The sequence below is a fragment of the Harpia harpyja genome, chromosome Z, assembly GCF_026419915.1.
Source record: "Harpia harpyja isolate bHarHar1 chromosome Z, bHarHar1 primary haplotype, whole genome shotgun sequence".
Lineage (NCBI taxonomy): Eukaryota > Metazoa > Chordata > Aves > Accipitriformes > Accipitridae > Harpia > Harpia harpyja.
Window position 1 is genome coordinate 96,678,055 of NC_068969.1, and position 5,959 is coordinate 96,684,013.

Sequence of the window (5,959 nt, forward strand, 5' to 3'; positions counted from 1 at the left end):
AAGCTTCCTTAGGACTAATCAGCTGTCTCACTTCAGTGTCTCAAAAGCCCTTGTTTTGTCTTCCTTTCAGGATTTTCTAAATGACTAGAAAAAGCACAAAAGCCAGGAAGACAGATAAGACTTTAGAAGGCTATAAAAACACTGAAAGTCATTAAACCTGTTAATCAACACACTACATGCACTTGGGGGAAATTATTTTTGATAGCATTGTGGTATTTTTCCCAGAAAACCAAAGATCTGAAAGTGGAAGATAAGTATTCATATTAATAAATATAATCTTTGTAATTAGGTTTTGCTCATATAACACTTACTCCTGAACCAGCCACTGTAGGACTGACCTGTTGTCCACCATGTGCAACGTAACTACCTGTCACAGGGTTAAACCATACTTTGGATGTAGACAAAGGCACGATGGGGCCTGTTTAACCCATTGGACAACTCATTTATCCAAAACTGAAGAGCACATTAGAATCACAAACAAGTTTATGAGTCATGTCTAAAAGCCCACTTTTATGGATCAAGATCATCAACTTGTACATGGAGTGCTCCCTAGAAAATTCTGTTTAACAGCCACATTGATAAGCATACTTCCTGCTGGATGAGACAAAACAAGACTTTTCATCTAAATCATTACATAGTTTTCCAGACACCTTTCACAGTCTCTGGTGGCTTAGAAAAATGAAGCGCTGCATGATTTTTGTGAAGAAGTGTTCAGAATAAAAGTTAGTAGTCTCAGCCTATAAAAAGGAATTAACGCTCCTAACTCATAAGGCTTTCCTGAGATTATTTTTTTCCATGACACAGGATCAAAGTTCTTGTCACAGTGAAATTTTCCAAGGGCAAACTGTTTCCACATAAAATCTCAGCTTTGCTGGCAAGGAAAAAAATGGTTTCCAATACAGTTTTAAATTATTTCACTCCAGCTGAGACACAAAATGGGGTCTCATCTACTGGTATTACCATTGACTACCCTACAACAGCTGTTGTCCACTCCTAGTTCTTATACACCAACTAGAAAACAAGAATATTGCACACATTTTTCACTTTTATAAAAGGCACTAGTCCTTCATTATATTTTTGTATTTTGGTGACTTAATTATCAAAATAACTGTTAATCATGTATGGATTGCAATCTCTTATTTTACAACTAAAATCATTACTATTCATTTTATGGGAACATGAATGAAAATGGGCAAGAGTGTTTCACTCAAGTGCCCTCTAATATTTTAAACAGAAAGGGAAGGGAGAATTGAGAACTTTAGTATGATCTTCATGATGAACATGGTATATGGTCTGTAATTAAAAAGCAGAGTTTGACAACTGGCTCCAGGTGGCTCCTGAGTACACAATGTCACATATTTTATTAAGATATTTAGTCTGCCCCAAAACTAGAGTATAGCTTTCAGAATTGCCCCAAAGATATAAAAGCACAAGTCCCTCTAAACAAAAAGAAAAATGAAATAAAAAGCAATGGGACACATTTCTACACCCAGTAGAGCCTACTGAAAAAGCAAGCTTCCCTTCAAAAGTCAGGCATTTCCTGTCACAGCTTATTCCTGAAAATCTTGGCCTACTGAAAAAGGAAACCACCCTAAAATTAATGATATATAATTGCTCTTCACGTTCACTTTTCCTCTCAATTCATATTCCTTTCTTCAAAAACCCCTAAATGAAAATGCACAAAATCTGGAGCTGACAGTTTAACTCAACTGTAGCACTTTTGTCCTCAAAAGCAACAAATTCTTTCCCTTTCCACCCCGACTTGCCCCAGAGTTCTCCTGCCCATGTGTGGGTGTTCAAGCAGAACCATTATCACTCATTTAGCTGTTTAAACTAACATTTCTGGTATATAAACAAAGAAGGGTAATTGTTTGCTTTGCCATTGTGCTACAGCAGTTGCTTCTTTGACAGAGCCCATATTGAATGGTCGTGCTTCTAGGTTGCATGGATGAGCTTTTGTTCATAAATTCATCTCTGTGTGTTGGATTAAAATAAAGACTTTTAACAGCCAGAAGGACCTCAACCACTACAAGAACAGAAAAGGCAAGCTCGAGAAGGTTTCTTTTGTGTTCTTTTCCTTTTCATGACCTGTTGAGTATGCAAACATATTCTGGATTAATAACTGCCCAGTATTAGTTTGCAAATATTGCTACAAGTATTGACTACACTACTAATAGGTTGTAATTGATGAACTTCTTTTCCTGCTGCAAGGAGATATTATGAAAACAGTAAAAAAAACCCCAAATCCTGCTAAACTCAATCCAAACTTAAAATGTTTATCAGGCTGCAGGAAACAGTAGTCTCCAAACCACGCAAAGGCTTTAAGCCTGCAGCATGCCTGTAGCTTATTTCATGCAAATAGTCCCACCAACTGTAGTGGAACTATTTGTAATCTTAAAGTAGGTTAGGTGAGCAAGTACTCTGCTGGACTGGGATGAAAGTACTCCTCACATCAGAATATGGGACCCCAAGCTCATGCCAATTGCATTACACGCTTGAAGGTCTGAAGAGTCTCAAAGTATTGCAAGGAATGTCAAGTGAACCAGGGTCAGCTCAGGGTTTGACAACCAAACCAAGCAAAAATTGGTTTTGCCTAGGCTTTCTCTGGAGCAAAGGCAACCAAAGTCCACTCTGGAGGTGCCACTCCACAAGCCTGAAAGAGTCCAACAGGGAGGAAGGGGAGAGCAAAAGCTTCCACATTTGCTTCCATGTATGAATTAATAACATGGGGCTGTGGCTCCTGAGGTTCCCTGACTACTGGAATGATAAAAATTTAAAAATAATAATAAAAAAAGAGAGTCATATCCACCAGTTAGGATCATTTTAACCCAAAGACAACCACAATTCACATTCACCGTCACAACACCCCAAATCTCTCAGTTCAAATATACTGTCTCCATCGGCCCAAGGCTGCTCAAGCAGAGTACACAAAATCCCTTTCTTCCAGGAGTAAGCAGCTCAGGAGATAAGATCAGGTCACAGACCTGACACAAGTCATCAGTGAAAATTTGAAAGGGTAAGAAGTGAGCCTACAAACCAGGTCTGAGATTCAGTCCAGAAAAACCCAAGGGGCAGTGTATGCCAGACAGGATGTGGTTTGGATAGGTGGTGAGGCAGCAAGGGATGGGGGAATGGTACGGGAGAGGGAAACTGGCAAAAAGGGGAAAAATATTCCATTTGGAAGTTGTTGTGAAATAAATGCCATGCGACGTAAATATACATTTTTATATAGTGTGTGTGTGTGTACCTGCATATGAATATACACACATAAATATATATAGGCCAAGATTTTCAGGAATAAGCTGTGACAGGAAATGACTGACTTTTGAAGGGAAGCTTGCTTTTTGCATGCTCAGCAAGCATGGAAAAAGGTGCAGGTATTGAAGAACCTATTTCCTGGCTTATACTCTTTCTTGCAAGCTACATTTCATCCTGGTTTGACACCAATTAGAGCCTGGCATTAAAAGATACTCCAAGGTGATGAGGGGAAAGGCACTGAGCACCTGACAGAAAGCAGTCAGCATGTACCTGGATCAGAACTGGCTTGTTTGGTTTTATACATGCAATTTATTTCAATTGCAAAAGGACCCTGGCTTAGTAAAGGACAAGTATCTTGCCAAAATATATTCTGTGGTATGTCGCTTCACACTTACCCTGGCCTAGAAATTAATTTGAACCAGAGCTGTCATAAAACACACAGTTTACTTTTTCTCCTGGAGATGAATTCCTGAAACACTTTTACAACTGCACCATACTAAGTGTGAAACTCTAATACGCCTTCTTTTGGCAAGTAGAGGATCTAACTGATCCAGAACAATGTATTTTAGATACTAGCCACTAGAACAGTGACATCGTTCCTTTATACATTTACAGCAATGACTTCCATTTGGTCTATTTCTTTTGCACCCAGTTACTACTAAGAGCACCATGAGGATTTCATATTTCATATGTACATTGCTCCTGTTTTATTACTTTCATGTTTTTCCTAAAATGTTGTTCTAGCCTTAGGCAATAATGTATGGGCTCTCATTCACAGAAATTAAAAAAAAATTGATTAATTTACAGTAGCAGGTTCTGCTGCTACTGTAGAAATTTTATATTGCTGATCTAGTCATTAGAAATATTCAGTATCACCAGTTTAGCAGACATATCTTGTTTTCCCTCTTCCCACATACCACAAAAGGACGACGAAGCATCTCTACACATGATGTCTCTTCTTTTGGGCTAGTCCTTGAGCAAGAGCTCAGCCCACTTCCTTTTCAGGTAAGCTTCTCAGAGGCTTGGATATCTATATCTTCTATGAGAAGGAAGATGAAATCAGTATTTGACATGCTTGAAGGTGGTGGCTGATTGCTTCCCTTCAGACTGCAGAGACTATTGCAAAAGTAGTATCCAGAAACCAGCCTACTGTTCTTTAAATTGTTCAGACAGAATGATGTAGACCCCATGATACAAAGATGTTAAGTAATGTACTTTCTGCCTCTGGAAAAACTCATACCTATTAGTGGTAATTTTTCCCTGGCTTGAGACCAGATCAGAACATGGAGAGAGGTGAGGAGACACAACCCGTGTTATTCAATGCACTATGGATTCTGCCACACCAACTGCAAAACAGGATAGGCAAAACTTATTGCAGCAAATATGCAGCAGGCAGAAAGATCCTTACCTTAGGAAGATTTGAGCTTAGACCACATGTTAACTATATCACCCCACGTCATTAAAGACTTCAGCCTCTAAATAGAAGGAAAAAGCATCTCTTCCGTGGTCTCTATGTGCACCGCTCCTGCTGCACAGCCGAGCTACCCTACCCCTCTGTAACACAGCAGAGAGTGGAAATCTCCCACAGCGGCATTTCCTAAAGGTGACACGCACTCAGGAAAAAGACCTGAGTGCTTTAAAAACGTGCTTTAAATTGAGCAATATTCAGGAGAGCCATAGCCTCAGTGCAACATCACACAGACCACACAGACCGTCCACCAAGACTGCAGAGGAGGAGTGCTACCAAATGGGCCACCTTGAGCACTGGGAGCAGAGAGGTGCTGGCAGCAGAGAGGCTCACTCGCCCCGCCGCAACACAGCACGCTGCAGGGGCCCCTGAGCAGCATTGCTGGAGGTGCGTGCAAGAGCTTAACAGCCACTCTTTTCAGATTAAAGAAAACCCAACAGTGTGACTTCTTTATTTGCGCACACTTGTTTCCAAACCGAAAAGCACTCCCTGCATCATAAATGCTGTCCCATCACGACGGGCGACAGAAATGGTCACCAACAGTATGTATGACACCAGGTCCTGAGAACTCAGCAACAAAAGTGATTTCTCTGAAAGGAAAGGGAGATCTGGGAGTGAGCGCTCTGGCTACAGAGAGAAATCCAAGCATGGGACATTTGCAGCCCTCATGCCAACTACCATGGATTCCAAATGCAGCCCAGCATGCTACCAGGTCCTGAGTGAGGTGCCAGCAGCTCGACTACAATGCAACCTACCACACTGGAGGCAGGTAGGTACTTTCAATGAAGAAAACTACCCGGTTCCAATTAGTGAATTTTCACATGCAATATAAATTTCAAATATGGAGGAGCAGCAAGGATTTGAAACACGAAGACAAACTGCTATGTTGTTGTCAAGACAGACTCTATTAGGAACAAGCTGAGAGACACCAATTAGTCTACAGTAAATTTACCTTATGGGTTATTCTACAAGGTTTGTCCTATGAAACTTCAAAAGGCTGCAATAGAGGTAACATCTATCTTCTGTTTGATCTCTCTTAAAAGCATGACAAGGAAAACATATTTGCAAACAGATTTTAAGTCTTTAAAAAATAAAACCTACTACTATGCAGTGCAAACTATAATTAGTGGTAACCAATAAAGGAGTAGTAAAATCTCAGTAAATCTGAGGGATAATCCTCATTAAATTGTACAATCACTTTACTTGTGAGGTGTCCTTGCCAATGGTTCTGTG